The following is a 17,730-nucleotide window of genomic DNA, read 5'->3' as shown; positions in this document are numbered from 1 at the left end:
CAGAATGCGCGTTGCGGTCAGGAATCGCAGTTGCTGCATCGCATCTGAAATATACTTCTCGCAATTGGTGATTTTGACGATGACGATCGTGTCTTGATCACGGTTTTTCACGAGGAGGAGGTTAGTCACGTTACTGTAACAACTCGTGTTTAGGAAAAATCGCTACTTCGCACCTTTACGATTGTGTCCGAAACTCGGTAAATCAGTACAAACAGAATATACCGTTGTTTTGAAAAGTCAGCTCCTTAAAGGTTATTCTAAAATTACCCAACAGTCACGATTTTTCACCCTGATATTTCGTAACTTCAGCCTCATGGTTTTTTAGACAATCAGTTTCAAACACGTTGGTACTGCACTGAGAAAAGTTTCATTTTTCGTAGAAGCTAGAAAGATTCAGTAAAACGGGTATCGTTAAAAAAAACTTTTTAAATATTGTTCGAATTACGAAAAACGAAGTACGCGTAACCATTTTGCGCTATCGTCGATCCTTTTTTGGTTATTGCAACGCAAAATCAGTTTGTTCGGGTTACTCGACTTTTTAAGTTAAACAAGACTTTAACGTCAATTTATTGTTACACAAGCGTTAAATTTTCGCTGCAGTTACAAGAAAATATAGCAACAGTGATCGTAATGAGAAAGAATAGCAACGGATACCAGACTTTCCGGTAACGGCTAGAAAACTAATTTTCATTTTCTACCTAGAACTGTATTTGTCGATTGTGGTGAAAAATGAAAATAGTTAAGGACCGAGCGTTAACCGGAACTAAAAATTTCTCTCATTGTCAGTGCTGGATCGATAAATTTTCTCCGTCTTCAGATCAGTGGCACATTATTAAAGGGGTCTGGATCTCTTGTAACGCGGTATGGTGTGAAGAATGATTCAACAAACAGTACTCGATCTTCGATCTCCATTACATGACAAGATGTGGATTACACTCGTGGTATTCTTTTATTCTTCTCTCTCACAATTACTGTACAATCGTGTCTTCGTCATTGGAAGCTTATGGTCCCTTAGTCTGCAGGTACACATTGATATAAGACACATTTCATTGGTACCGTTGCAGCGTTTTTTTTTTCTTCCTCTTCTTCTTCTTCTTCTTGTTATTCTTGATTCGTCTCGGAGTCAGGGTATAGATGATAGTAATTGATATCGTGCCTTGCCGTTCACCAATCACCTCGAACTACGTGGACGTACCTGAGTGCTCGTGTTCGACGACTAGCCCACGCATTTATATAGGCGATCGGATACTCGCGCAGCTGAGAATCCGATCGAAGTAAGAGATTAAAAACTTTCATTCATCCGCCTCCCACATGGATTTCATTCAACGATTTCAAGTACAACGTACGTCCGTAATTTCAGGGACGTTAAACACCAGTTTCGTACCGTCCTACGTCTTCAAATTTTTTCAAACTTTCCGAAAAATGATAAACTGAAACAATAAATCTTCTGTTAAAAATACCCATTTCTTTGCGGTTTATTTTCTACGTCCATATGCTTTTCCAATATCTTCATCTTGCTGACGAACATTTCAACCTGACGGTTGAGCCTGAATCAAAAGGGGAGACGGAAGCTGAAGGAGAGATTGAGGACGCGCGGTAAAAAAAAAAAAATAAATTCACGCGTGTGTGTGTGTGTGTGTGTGTGTGTGTGAATTATGTGGGATAATGAACGTTTTTTTTCACCAACGTATCGGCGACGAGTGCCTTACAATATCCAGACGTTCTTATTACGCGCCCTGCTTCATTCGTTGCGTCGAAATGAATCGATATGTATCGATGAATAATGGTTATTATTGTATCTTGAACAAAATTGTTCGTCGGCAATTGCTCGATGAGTCGCGTTCGCTCGTGTCGTTGTACAAATTGAGATACGATTTCGTCTCTGTCTGAATTATCTTGCAAATATGATTTCCAATAAAAGTTCAGCAGGTAGTTATCTGGTAAAGTTGATCCCCAAATACTTCGTTTCGGTTTCTATACCGCAGTATTCCTTTATACATATATATACCGGGACAATCTCTTGAAACTTGAAAATCAACCGCGCATGCGCTAAATAATTCTATCTCATTGGTCGGCGAAATATTCCCGCAGCGATATTCTTGTCTGCGATGCAGGCGTGCCAACCTACGCAAAATGTCGACGTTTGAATTTTCAAAGAGCGTAAGCATTAAATTCCGACCGTTCTTTGAAGAATCAACTTTCCGACCCGATAACAAATGCTTCCCCAAACCTTTCCGAGTCACCACCTCAATTATTTGATATTCTAACCTCGAAAATTCGTATCAACTACGTCGCCGGCAGAAACAGTTTGACAGCTGAAACTCGGGTTGGCCAGCCTGCGCGAACAGCCGATAAAACTCGCGCATGCGCTGTTGATTTTCAAGTTTCAAGAGATTTTCCCGGTACATACACGCATTGGAAACCTTGTCTACATTTTTAGTATTCTGTTTATGTTTAATTTTTAACAGTTTCATCGATCGATTTACAAAACGTGGCTGAGGTGGATATTGTTTCTTTCGAATAATTTGACGTTCTTACGAATGGAAAAGAAACAGATTTTATATAAAATTCCATCAATTCAGCTTAGAATTATAATTATATCACGTTACCTTGCGCTGATAAAATTCACTAAATGACCGATTTTGAAAAATACTTCAACTAAAATATTTAAACCTCATCGAAAGGAAACACAAGAGAAGAATCAACAAACAAGAATGAAAATACAAAATCTTGGAGACAACTATTCACTGCCCGACATGTAAAATGTAAAATGTAAAACGAGATTTTACCTCGCAGGCTGTGAAGTACACGGCTGCTTCGGTTCATTGATAAACATAATTATTCAAATGATTTTCTCGCTGCTACTCGAGGAGCGTATTTGCATAGAAGTGCAGGGTGCAGCCTTGCTGTAGATGTATTTTTATTTATTTATTTATTTCTTTTTTTTTCTTTCCATCATTTTTTATTTCATTTTGTTCAGCCTCGTTTTATTTTATCCTCATATTTTTTCCCACATTTTCCCACTCGTTTCACACATCCGGTTACGTTCGAACGTCCACGCGGAGTCGAAAGGAAGTTCTCACTCACTCACTTCAGCGATATTATACCGTATAATGTATACTCGAGCACCTTGCTTTACGTGAGATTTCTATCGCTCCGAATTAATTAACCCGTATGGCGTATATATATAATACCTACTAATATTTTCACGCGTGCAATCACGTAATCTTATACGCTGATCGGTGAATGAAGTAAAACCTTGTCTTCTTCTTCTTTTCCCCCCTTTTTTATTTATTTATTTATTTATTTTTTTCTCTTTAATCTAAAGATTTTTTAACAAGCAGTGATATTCACGCTACTGCTATTGCATGTAATTCGCATTCGTCCAAGTTTTCTAACTATAAGTAAATTGCTTAATACATGGCAATTAATACGTAATTTGTAAGCCTTATTCTGTGCAAATGGTTTCTTTTCTGTTTTTTTTTTTTCTCTTTTTGTTATTTTCAACCAAATTCCAAGTATTGTTGAAGAATATCGTCTTAAACTAATTCGGTTATACCGTTGATAATTATCACTGTTATCATTGTTATCATTGTTGATTTCGATATTTTTTTTATTAATTTTTTATTACTTCGTATTTATATTTCTCATCCGTAGAAGAATGAAATTGGTGTCAGGAATATTTCGGTAAATTTACAACTGTTTATATTGATACGGCAGAATTATTTATAAAAAAAAAAAAAAAAAAAAAAAAAAAAAACTGTTCGAGTAAATATATAATAGATTGTAAAAAGTTAATTGGCGAACGTAAGTCACTAAAAAATCGTGTTTTCCACGTTATTCTACGACCTAATATTCCAACGAGAACTCGTGCAAACTTCGCACGGTAATTTTACAATGTGTCGAATTAAGGTAACCAAATGACAGAAAAAAAAAAAAATAAAAACAATACTCAAATTTATAAATATAGGTTCAACGTCAATAACTTTCATCGAGAATTTAAACAAGCCATTCGTCTATCTATTAAGCGAACTCAACTCAGGCGTTGCATGTTTTGCCGCGACAAGGGAGCTAAGGCGTGAAATTCATCGCTGTTCTATTCCTACTTACCGATAGAGCCAAAAATAGTTCAACTTTTTTCTCAGAGAGTAGACGCAGATGGAGTTGCCGATCTATTCTTGTTCGGATTTCCGCCTAGCTCGTCTTTCGTTTCTACCATCGTTAGCTAAACGCTCTCCGCGAGACACTCTCTTCATCGCCTTTGGCTTCTCTGTATTATTATCCTTATCCTTGTCCTTGTATATATTATCCTTGTTGCTATTCTTATTGCCATTGTTTTTATTTTCCTTGTCCCTAACCTTATCCTTATCCTTATCCTTATTATTTTTATGGTTGCTGTATTTATGAAGGATTTCTACACTACGCTGCGTTACTGTATTTATCCTTAACGTTGTCCTTATTATTATCCTTATCCTTGTCCTTATATAAATTATCCTTATTGCTATTGTTATTGCCATCGTTTTCATTCTCCTTATCTTTATCCTTATCCTTATCATTATCCTTACCATCCTTATCCTTATTATATTTATCCTTAACGTTGTCCTTATTATTGTCATTATTACTGTGCGTCGCATTCTTTTCCCGCATTGCTCTCAGCCGTTAACGAAAGCTCTGCTCTTCTGCTCGTCGCTGTGACTGGGGACAAAAAAAAAAAAAAGAAGAAAAAAATCGCCCGACATCGTCGGTGGTCCATTTGTTAGTTGCAACTCGACTCTTGGCATTATGGCAAAGACCAGCCACTCTCACACTGTAGAAGTCCCGTCGCTGTAAGTCGCTACCGGTTTTTGTATCCTTGGCAAATCCACCATCGGCGGAATAAATACATTGTACAAAATTAATGCGTCAACTTGGCTTAAAATTTATAGAATTCGATTGATATTCGTACGAGAAATTGTATCGAGTCAATGCTGCGGAAATCGAGGAATTCGTGGGAATGGCGAGGAAACGCGTTTCTAACATTGTTTTGAAAATCTACGGACGCGACGATCGAGAAGGAAATATCTTGAAAATTTGAAACGAAGCTTTCGGAAACGTATAGGTCAGATATTTTGTTCCTGCATTTTCGAATTTTTTTGAAAAGACCGGCGCGTTTTTTTTTTTTCTTCCAAGTTACGATTCATCGAAAGAAGTTTGAAATTATGCACGATTTTAATACCAAATTACATTTTTTTTTCCGATGGAAAATGAATTCTTCGTCTGGAAATCTATTTGATGAAAAATTTAACATCAGTGTTTAAGATTTTTTCATACTTTTTGTGCTTCTGATTTCAATGAATTTTCACTCGTAACGCATACAGGGCAAGTTGACAGTTTTATATTTATGAAACCGATTTGAAACATATGATTTTAAACAAAAAAAAAGAGGAAAAAAAAAACGGCTCACCGAAGACAATTCAAGTAATTCGCAGCAATTGGAACAACGATCAAAATTTAAAAAGTCTGACAGGCGCTAATCCATGTGTAAAAAATTCTTTAATATTTCTACAGAATATCTGGTGCCGAGGACCCCAAAGGCTATAAATTGATGAAAAATCAAAATTGAAAAGATATATAACGATATTGAAGTTTCGCGTATGTTAAATATTCATGTGTGTTTTTCATTCACTCGACATGGATCCTGAAAAATCGTTTCCATTAAACGCAGGCCGCGTTTGAAGTCGGGCAAAAAATATTTGTGTAAATTCTTCACCCCGTGTAGAATAAAAAAGGGAACAACAAAGCCTTGGATGATCTCGCAAGGTGTGCAAAGCTTGTTGGGTGAAAAAGCCACAACGGACCTTTCGCGAGGTTGCCGCGAGTAGGTATAATTTCCGCTTTGTAAATCCCAGAATCCCCGGAGGACCAAAGACGAAAGCCAGAATGATTCTGCGGCAGTGCTCCATGCATTTGATACTCATCAATTACACCTGAGCATCGTCAGACGACTGATGTTAATATACGTCTCGCTTTCTGCCGCGTCGCGTAGTTTGATCTTGTTTTGCAACGAATAACGTGATCCATTTACGGTGTGAAAACGATCGCCGCCGAAAGTAAATAAAAAAAAAAAAGAAAAACTCACCGCAAATCCACGACCGTTTCGTCTCACCTCGCGAAATTCAACTAACCGATCGGAGAACAAAGCAAAGTCGGTGTCGTGATTTGTAATCACTTTCATATATTTCAATTAGAAATTGCATTTGTATTTTTTGTATTGAGAAAAAAATGGAATTCAAGTTGCATTGCGATTTTTTAATTGCGGAAAAAAAAAAATATCACATACAATTTCCGTTGGTTTTTTTTTTTCTTTTACGATTTGGAAAACTAAAATACAAATCCGAATATGCAATTTGTATTTACAGAGCGGAATGTAAATATGTGTTTGTAATTAAGGCAAAATAGAATACAAATTGTATTTGAAATTAGTATCTGATGTTTTTATACGAATCAATTACAATTGTCAATTTATGTAATTATTTAAAATCATTATCCTATCCGATTGAAATTTTTCAATACAATCTATCCACTGTGTTAAGTCTAAGATTTCTCGTACGCAAGTGTTTCACTTGAAAACTTACTTACGCGAACGCGTAAGAATGTGAATGTAATTTGGATTTTATTTTGTCTTGATCGGCTTGATTTTACGTATCACCAGTTGCGGATAGCAAGTATAATTATGTTTTTTTCGTCATCTTATCAATCACAAATTACATTTGTCATTCGAAGCAGGCTAGAGACAATTTTCTTCATTACTAGCCATCGCAGGTGAGACTATAAATTTGAGTGTTACAGAAAAATAATGATAAATTATGTCGGCAAAAATGTCGAATGACTCCATCTGGACAAAATTCGTTGTACTTTTGTAATAGTTTGGCGAATCGCTCACTAAATTGAAACGAAATTGTATTTCGAATATTTGGAAAGACTAAAAATTTTTTCGTAAATGTCGTATTAGATCAGAAACGTAAGATTACTCTGAGAACTATTTGTCCCACTGTTTCTTGAAGGCTCGACGATTCGACTCTCGTACGTGACCGTGCCCACGTTTTACGTCTAGATATAACAATAACTCGGTCTCAATCGGCTTGGCATGCCGCAAATACCACGGATACCTACCGTGTATATTAAAACGAATAACCTGTAGGATCGTATAATATGAATATAACAGTGAGGAAAAAATTTAGAACCCTAATTCGTGTCGGCGCCCGCGCAATATATAATTGTACAATAAGATAGGTAAACACATTTGTGACTGATGTGCGAGAATTTTTTCACAAATATTTTGTACCGCGTTTTCAATAACACATTAAGGATTTTGAATCGGAGAAACAGGTCTTGGGGAAAAAAACGTGAATACGCTGTTTTGAAATTTGTCGATTTGAAATATGTCTGAGAGTTAAAAGAACATTCCAAAATGTAGAGTTTATTAACTAGATGGAGAAAAGATTGAACGAAAAAGGGAGGGAGAATTTTAAGAAGAAACTAAAATAGAGGGGAGAAAATCAGGTCGCGATTCATTCATTAGCCAATTAGACGTTCTTACGTAATGCTGTGCGAATTTAACTGTGTGTGTGTGCGTGTATCGTCCCGACCGGGAGGTAATTTAAGTTCCTAAATAATTGACGCCTGTGCAGAATTCTCAGGCAAAGTCGAGGACAAGTAGAACTGAAGGAAAGAAGCGAGCTACTCGTTTTTCGTGGTGCAACACTAAGAAATATTTCATTTGTTACAGTAACTAGAAAATTTCAGTAAAACAGGTGTCGTTAAAAAAAACTGTTTGAATATTGTTGGAATTACGAAAAACGCGGAACGCGTAACCATTTTGTGACATTATCGATCGTTTGTTGGTAATTGCAACGCAAAATCAGTTTCCGAGGTTTACTCTACTTTTTTAGTTAAACAAGGCTTCAAAATGAAAACAGTTAAGAACTGAGCGGAAAATTTTTCCCAGTGCACGAGGAATTCCGTGCCGATTCAATTTTTTTTGTTTGTCCATCTCGATTTTCAGAATATCGACAAAAAGTCAGTAAAATTTTATATCTGTAGTTACATGATATAATTTTTTTTTTTTTTTTCGTTCCATGTAACTTGATCAAATTTATTCATTGAACGAACGTTACGAACAGTGTTCACAGATCCCACAATTTCTTCGACGTGTAATTTTTTTTCCATTTAGACATCAATTTTTGAACCGATTTATCGGTCAAATTTACTTCGCTCTGCATCGAGAAATGGGAAAAACAAGTATTCAACAAAAACTGAAGTTTGAAGAAAATCAGCGATTTTTTTTTTTTGGTGTTTCACCCAAAATGAACTGTCAAGATATAATCTATCAACAATTTACATGTTCACGACACCGTCTGATTTATTGAATAATTTTTTGAAATCGTTAGTAATAATAATACATGAACGATAATAAAAATCGAATCTCCAATACGAAAATAGCTGGAAATTATTGCTAGCCGCAACGTAGAAGTTTTTTTGCTTCCGAACTTTTACCCTCTTACTTGAAAAAAAAGTCGTAGTCGACGAATAATCATCGGTTAAGAAAAATTTCGAAAATATGTAATTGGTTCAAATTCAAACTGACCGAGGCAATGTGCCATATGTATTAAACAATTAACGTATATTTATACATATTGCATTAGATCCGCGGCGTTCTTCAATGAAACGCCAAGCGTAGCAGCGTGAATTTACTTATATAATAATTATACTTCAATTCAATGTGAGCGTCTTGCTCCAATTAATATGCAATAACAGTAATAAAAATATGCACGTAAAGAATTATGAGCGGTGGCAGCGTGTGTCTTAATTTCTTTATTGCGAGAATCGATGTTTTTTCACGCGGTGCATTTGAAGTTTCTGCAATTTAACGATCGCTGCAGCAACATAGTTTAAATCTGCTGAACTCCACTCTAGATGACCCGAGAAAATGGAATAACGCGAACTTTAATCTTTTTTCTCCGAAGTGTATACGTGATAAAATTTATTTATGGAAATAAGCATGATGAAACGTGTTGCAATTTACCGATTATGCGATCTAACCGCGATCGTTTGTTACCAAACAATTTTCAATAAACTTTCAAATTTTTAGTACTATTTTTAAATCTCTTGCGTTCATTTCGATCGATTATCGTTTATTTGCTTATCAATCTACCGTTCCCATAATTTTGAAGAACTGATTTTAATTCCTGTATCGTGACCAGAAGCCCAAAATCGATATTTCAATTTAAAGCAATCGAATCGTTTGTGCATTATTAAGACTTTACATAATTATTCAGCAGTTTTTCAAGGTGAGAAAATTCTATTTTCAATTTTGGATGATAAAGATTGAGAGTAATGGATAAAAAAAAAAAAATAACATTCGTTCCACAAACGACCCAATCTTCAAAGTTTCAAACACATCAAATGAATGTATAATGTTGAGTTCGTGGTTACACGTATATTATGCAATTTCGGGGTCGCGTTTTATGGCCGGTGGAAATTTAACGTCTGTGTCTAATATTTCGGTTAATTGTTGTCGCCTCGAAATAGAACCGACTTTACGTACTTACATACATAGATGTAAGGCTGACCGGTGGGTTGTTTAGCCTTGGCGAGTGTGCCAACGTTAAAATATAATCCAAACTATAAGTATCACAGTGCAAAGTAGGTGTAGGTAAGTATAACCTGCAATATCGGTACGACCGCAATGCGATCATCGCACGTGATTTTCTCATGACCCTTTTTCAATTTCTTAAACGGTAGTGAAAATATATTCGCCCTGCTAAATCCACACAGCGTTTGCACACACGAAATTACAATCAACTGGAAAATACAGGGAGCTTGTTTCTTCGTTAATTCGTTTGTCTTTTTCTGCGCATTTTTATGATTTACTAGCAACCCAAATTTGTGATAAATTGAAAATTATATTCAGATAAGAAAAATTTTACTTACAGTTGAGAATATTTGAATGAAAACTGATAATATCTAACTGAATCTAGAACTGAGCTGGACCTAACCTCTATCTGTAAGAATTGACTCAGCGTTCGCATAAATTTGTGATCCCGTTCTGACTTGGCTTACAAATATCGTTACTTCTTCAAAACTATTAATCCGGTTGTAACGAAATACCGGGACAATCTGTTGAAACTTGAAAATCAACCGCGCATGCGCCAAATAATTCAGTCTCATTGGTCGGCGAAATCTTCACGCGGCGATATTTTTGTCTGCGATGCAGGCGTGCCAACCTACGCAAAATGTCTACGTTTGAATTTTCAAAGAGCATAAGCATTAAATTCCGACCGTTCTTTGAAGAATCAACTTTCCGACCCGATAACAAATGCTTCCCAAACCTTTCCGAGTCACTACCTCAATTATTTGATATTCTAACCTCGAAAAATCGTATCAGCTACGTCGCTGACAGAAACAGTTTGACAGCTGAAACTCGGGATGGCCAGCCGATAAAACTCGCGCATGCGCGGTTGATTTTCAAGTTTCAAAACATTCTCCCGCTATAGCCTAAAATCTGGTCAAACGTTGTAGCTATTCACAGAAAAAAAATAATCATAATCAGTTAAGTCGTTCCGGAGTTATGAGCGAACATACGTCAGAAAGACTTTGAGTTTTATACATAGGTTGATGTTGACCGAAACTTCGTCCCCGGCATGTGCTGCAATATCACTCGAAGAAAGAAAGTATTTTGAAAACACACGAAATGTCGTTGAACCATGTATATGAAATAAGCATATTTGTTGTAACGACTCGCGCACAACCCATTCTGAAATTGATGTACTGATTCATAAACCACCGGGAGTGTGCCATAATATGTACATATGAGATGGCGTTGCTGTAGCAAAAGAGACACATTTAAAAGAAAGGGGGAAGAATTGTTACAGCAGGATAGAATGAAACGGAGAAAGATAGATATCCGCTTTGCGAAGGCGCTGTTTTCAGAAAACTTACGAAATGATAATTTCAAGTCTCAATTGAATAAAGTTATTTGTTCCATTTATTAAATTTGTCGTTAGCAAATTTGAAATTCAAGAATGGGTATCAATAACGTCTTGCGGCAAGTTTTTAGGTTATATTGATTATATTTTCGTTTCACTACGTTAGCAGTTGACCGTGCACTTAGGGCACTTTTATCATCTAATCTAGTAATCGCAACTACTTCGATATTTTACTACTTCCCTTTGACATACCTCACTTCATCTATAACGGCCAAGTTCAGGTTGAACCCTTATTGCTTATCAGCGCGAGTATATAACAAGTCCGGTGACTTAATGAACCACTAATTGCTTCTTTGTGGCGGAAACTTTTCCAGTTGAAAACCTGCAGTGCTGCAAACTAAAAATAATAAGAAAAATAAAAATAGCTCCAACAATAAGTGAGATTTTGAATTCTAGGTAACACTCGGCCACACTGACCCAGAAATCATGTTTTTGATCCGGTTGGTTTTTGGCTGCAGTTGTAAAACGTTTAGAATTTTGTGACTTTCGGATGTGTTATAAAATTTTCTGAAGCGTGAAAGCATAACGATGATCTTTATGTGTGGCGACGGGTTTGCCTGGAATGCTTTGAAGTTATATCTACGCGTCGTAACGTTCCGAATTGGCATAGTTTCAATACGTTTCTGCATCACAACCACGACGATTCTATCGTATCGTGTTTAATACATGTTTGCAAGTAAAAATCTGTCGCTTCACGATGTTATTATATGGTTTCCCGAAATTCGATGAGTATAAACATTGTAAACATCATTGACAACATCGTAAAACTGACATAGATATTCATCTACGACGAATTGATATACCGGAGGAACTGTATGGGCAATAATAACATTCCTACATTTTTTCGTTTATGTTTCTCTGTTCCTTTCCTTTCAATGACTTGCGAAAAATCGTTATTCTTGTTCCTTATTGCCTGAATACAATTCGCATTGAATTTTTGCCGAGAACCGATACTTTTTATCGATTTTATAAGAAGATGGTCGACATTATTACATTTATCAAAGAATTAAATTGAGCTTGAGCTACGAAGATCTCATTAGCTATATAGAAATAGAAAATACTGGAAATAATGGAGAAAAAAGTTCGGGCATCGATGCTTCGTTGCAAAACTGTTAAGAATTGAGTAAATTATATTCGACTTATATTATTCAAAAAACTCATTTCTACGACTGGATTGAAATACTAATTTCTTATCATGTTGGTATCGTTGAATAATGAATTTTGTTGACAAATGAAAGAATGTTAAATAAAGAGAAAATTTGTTTCAATGAATTCGTAACGTTTGAACAAAATGAGCTGTCGCAGAGTAAAATTGAACGAATATATTAGATTTTGAACAATTCTGAGGCAATTTCAAATAAAACAGCGATATTCAAGCTTTTGTTTGCGAATATAACAGTTCCAATTTTGCCATATTTAAACAAATCCTTGTAGCCTTACGAGTTTGATAATTTGATAAATACTCAATGTCCGTCTGTATCGCAATAAAATTAAATACCAAGTATCGATTCTTGGCCAGCCAACATGCCGAACGAAATGAAAAACACGAAACTTCACACATTGAAACGAGTTTCACCACGTTTTCAATATTTTTCTGTTCCAGGTGAGTGACTTCAGCTGTATTCCTACGTGCGATGTCGTTTATCTGTTCGCGGGCTCGGCTAACTCTGCCTCCAATCTCAAGTTACTCGCAAGTCATACCTAATACATAACGTACGTATATAAGAGACAGACACACGTGTATGAAACGCATTTAAATATCGTACCTAAAGTTGAACGAACTGATCTAAACTTCGCGTAATTTCTATTCGCGTTGCCAAGTTGGATTTAAGGAGCTTGAAAAAAAAAGAAAACGAGTAACATGGAAATAACAGATAAGAAAAGTTAAAATATTGCCAAGAAGTGATTCGTCTGCAGCGTGAAAAGTAAAAACGGAAAATAGTTGGCCAGAAACGCGGTTATTTTTTACTCTCCAAAATTAAATCGAACGGCGTTTTTGTCGCATTTTATTACTCTCAAATTTTTGAAATTTTTATATCGAAACAATTTTTTTCGACCCTCTTTTTCCCTACACAAATATCAGACCAACGGTATCTGTAATTTATTTATGGGCGAAACTCGATCGGTCAAAGGTTACAAGCCACGTCCGTTTAAAAAATAACGCTATATCGATGCGGTGAATTTTTGTAAAGCCGAAAAGAAGGAGGGAAGGGAAATAAAGAGAACAATAATAAATTAAGACCCTTGAACAGACGGGAAGTTAGCCTCGCGGCTAAAATCCTGTGTGTAACCCAATTTTTTTTTCTCTCGTAAAACTCAAAACTATTCGACCCGTCGTATAAAATGTCGAATTTACGGGGATCACCTATGCCCTCGGGAATTTTTACAACCGTTCTGTTTTTGTTCTACTTTTTTTACGCACTGCCCTCTCATTTTTTTCCCCCATTCTTTGCGGAAGAATTCTCGAGAGGACGAAATCATGAATATTCGATATTTCTCTGCGCCATATTTTGGAACGCGTTTTATTATACGTAGAAAAAAATAATTTTCTGGAAAATATGAACAGATGTACAGATGTACTTCAATTTCGTTAGTAAATACTTGGCGAATATTTAGTTTGGACGATTTATTATCGCGAGTAAATAGAATTCAGATGAACGTTTTTCAAAGATTTTTGAATTTGGTTTACAGAGAAAGGGAAATGTTTTTTTTTTTTTTTCTTGCGATAGGAATTATTGCACTTAATGAACGTACAAAGTTTTTATTGCTCCTTTTATTGTTGTTGGAACGTTTGCGTTATTCGCAAGTTTGAGAAATGATTTTTTTTTTCTTAACGTAATAAAGTTGACGTTATAACAAAATTCTCGAACGAGTCATCGAATTGAAGTGCAATAATTGTTGTCCGTTTTTTTTTTTTTTTTCCATACTTATTATTAGAAATGTGGAAAAAGTAATAACCATTTCAATTAGCCCGCAAACAGATTTTATATTTGTGTACAAAATAATCGGTTTTAGTGATTTTATCCGCTCTCACAATCAAAAGCAGTTTTCATAAATTTTCCTTCTCTAATTTTTCTATTTCTAGATTTTAAATACCGATCGCCGGATGATTTTTTCATATTATGAAAAAGTTTCCGCTTATACGCTAAACCAAATTGAAAATATTTCACTAGAAAATCGTTGTAAGGATTAGAGAAAATTAGGAATCGTGCCGATTTTAATTAGCCCGCAAATTTCATTTCTTCCGAAATTTTAAACCCTATAATTAAATCCTTTGACTCAAATTAACCGGCCATGAAATGATCAATCATTGCTACGAATCGGATTATAAATTTGTTCGTTTGAAGTGACGATTAATTGACTTGATAAAAGGTTGAATAAGGTTGCACAGGCTGCGATGTATATATTATACGAACTTTATAAAGACGAATCCTGCATGTGAAATTATTAGTTATTTGATTGACTTTTTTTTAATGCCCGACGTTATTTTATAAATTACATAAATTATATTTCTCTGACTCTGACGAAAGGTATGAAAAAAGTTAGAGAATGCTTAAAGTATAATTATGTGCATCAATAATTTTCCGTACGGAAAGATTTGTTTTTTCGATTCCTCCGCGGTTAATTCAAGAAACCATTTTGACCGACTATGAAAAAACGAACCTTATCCTTAATTGATGAAGCGTGTAACATGACAAAAAAACCGAAGAATTGACGGTATAAAATTTGATATCATAGAACCGACAGATTTTATATTCGTTTTATCATAATGACTACATTCTCGTTTCTTCTCAACCTTGCATATGCCATTAATTCTTCCTCAGATCTCGTATTATGCATAATCCAACCAACCGTATAATCACCACGAATCCATCAAAATCGATATAAAACACACACGGGCGAAGAATTTTCGGAAGATCAGATTTTCGATGGCAACTGCCACAATTTTACGATACACACAAGCTTGATAAATGGTAAATAGTTGCCAGTCCGCTCGGCCATTCGAGTGCGTAAAATCGACTAATCAGCAATGCAAATTATAGGGTCCAACTTTATTTCTTTATTTTATTTATTTTTTTTTTTCCTTTTTACTTTCTTTTTCTTCATTTTCAAACATTCTTATTCCTCTCGTTTTTTGCAGGAACACTTATCTAACCTTCCTCCTTGTTCTTTGAGTTACATAATAAATGCTACCTTTTTTTTTTCTTTTTCCTTTTTTTTTTTACGCTGCCAGTAACTCGGCATGTGGCTTACGGAATTAGCCGGTTCGAATTTTTCCCTACTCTTTTTCCCCTCCTGTCAATTATGCATCATACGTAAGTACATGTATACAAATATATGTGTGTATCATTTTTTTTTTTTTTTTTTAACCACTCGTATCGCGGCCTGCTAGTTTTGCCATTAAAAAAAAAAAAAAAAAAAACAGAGGCAACGTTACGGTGCGCGAGTTGATTTTTACACGAGACACGCGCACGTCTGTGACGTATTTCGTTTATAGACCTGCACTGAATCAGCCCGACGACTGCCATAGAGAGTGATTTAACGATCTGGTAGCAATTACACACGTTCCGGAGATATTGATCATTGGTCTCGCGAGTAGATATCGTATATTTTATTATACACACTTTTGCAAAATGTCAACTTCTCTCCTAACCTCTTTTTATTTTTATTTTTTTTTTTATTTTCTTTCCATTTTTATTTATATACCTACCGAAGTCGGTATATAACTCATATGCCTGTATACACTTGCATCTGTAACGAACGAGACGCAATTTATAGCTACAGGTAATAACTGATTCTCGTTATTCCGACTCGACTTTCAAGTTTTTCGATATCTTGACCATTTTTTTTTTTTTTTTATTTTTATTTTTTTTTTTTCATTTTCATACACACGTTATGTTTCCGACTATTTCTTTTCGTTTTTTTTTTTTCCCCCCCTTCTTTAACGGCGATTAAACCGCACTGGACGAAGCGTATATAACGATCGAAAATTTATTTACCGATCAAGATAAATAAACGAGTTAAATTAAATGAGTACGGAGTCATTTTTGAAGGTAGAAATAATAATTAATCCATCTTCCCAAATTTACGACCGTCGGAAACCTTCGGGTTATTTTCTTTTCTTTTTCTGTATTCTTTTCTTCTCGTCCTTGATTTAATCTGATTTAGAGAAAACATCGGTACTTTTTTTTCTATTTTATTGTATTAGACAGCAGAAATGAAATTCAGGGTGTTCGATCTTTTGTCGAATTTAATAATACGCAACAAACAGAAGGTTGAAACAATCGAAGTAAAACAACTAAACCATCTAACTAAATTTCAATTTATAGCCGTGCAAAAATTGTGAATTATAATGTTCCGAGAATACGCGTAGGCGGAAAGTAAGGCAAACGAGCTGATTGCTGAATGAATAACTGAATAAATAAATGAACGCAGAAACCGAGTCGAGCGAATATCCGTGTTCCTTGAATTTTCTTGACTTGGCAGACATTTTGCTATACATATACGTATACGTATTATAACAACGCAACGTAACAAACGGTTGTAAATTACTCGTCTATAATGCATTATACGTGTAAAATATTCCTCGGGTTGGTGTTTTTTTTTTTTTTTTTGTTTTTTTTTTCAATTCTGGGCACGAGATATTCAACTTAAAGAAATCGTGCGTACAATAGACGCATTGCCGACTAGAAACCAAGGTCGAAATTAATTTCACACACACACACTTGTTTCCAACGTTCACCGGACGAACAATTATCCTCTGTTTTAAAAGCGTGGGTTTCTCTCACGATCAGGATCGTAAATTATACACGGTACAATAAAATATACAGAGTGAAAATTAACTTCGTCAATTGTTTCGAACACAGCCGCCGGTGATAATTACGATCTGGCTTAATTCTCAATTTTCCAATTCGAAGCTTCGATTTTACTTCCATTGATTATAAAGATTGAAATAGTACGGGGACTCTTTTGTTTCATAGTTCCAAACATAGATTTTATAAATATAATACGTGTGAAAGATCGTTGTTCAGCCTTGGACGAATTTAAAGTTAGGTTTGCAATGTTTAAATTTAGCGCATTCGATATGCTGAGAAAGAATAGAAAAAAAAAAAAAAAACATTTGAATTTTCATGAAAATTGGAACTTGAAGATTTTTTGTTATAATAGGGTTATATTAACGTAACTATGCATTTTCGGGAAGAATGTTCATATCTCACCATTTTATGTTCGCCTGAAATTCAAATTTCGTAAAATATAAAAAATATGCGAATCATATTTTGCAAACTCAACTCTTTCAAAGTCATTCCAGATTAGCAAAATCGTAGATTCTTTTCCAAAAATTCGTAATTTTATAACCTTACTAACTATAATGCAAATTTATTATTTTTTTTTTTTTAATCGTACACAGAATTACGGACACTCGGAATACAAATTTGCAAATCCAACTGTTTTTTTTTTTCCTAATCTCAAATTCACTTTGGGTACGAAATTCTCATTCCAATTTTTCCTCTTCCGGCCATATTCAGTAAAAATTTGGCTTGATTTCCTGGTTATCCGACGTTCTTTTTCTTCTTCTTTTTTACTCTGGTAATCATACTTTCAAAAGGCAACGTTTTTGACGACAAGTGATCAGGGTTAAAGTTTCCCCTACCGAATCTCTGTCATTCGTGAAGACAGCGATACAGTGAACGATGACCACTCC

The 17,730-nt window shown here is 35.1% G+C and overlaps 2 protein-coding genes across 6 annotated transcripts in view; both read left to right on the top strand.

Moving 5' to 3' along the window:
• The window catches only part of LOC124183794 (NAD(+) hydrolase sarm1), a 183,075-nt gene that overhangs the window by 56,220 nt on the left and 109,125 nt on the right, over positions 1-17,730 (top strand). The gene's annotated exons all lie outside the window — the stretch shown is intronic.
• LOC124183800 overlaps positions 1-17,730 on the top strand; it is a 94,085-nt gene that overhangs the window by 50,940 nt on the left and 25,415 nt on the right. Inside the window, exon 2 of the mRNA XM_046572809.1 lies at positions 12,631-12,740. The gene's annotated coding sequence lies outside the window, so the exon portion shown is untranslated. The remainder of the gene's footprint in view (positions 1-12,630; positions 12,741-17,730) is intronic.

Source organism: Neodiprion fabricii, chromosome 5 (assembly GCF_021155785.1).
Source record: "Neodiprion fabricii isolate iyNeoFabr1 chromosome 5, iyNeoFabr1.1, whole genome shotgun sequence".
NCBI lineage: Eukaryota > Metazoa > Arthropoda > Insecta > Hymenoptera > Diprionidae > Neodiprion > Neodiprion fabricii.
Note: the sequence above shows the minus strand (reverse complement) of the source record. Positions and strands in the feature narration are given on the sequence as shown.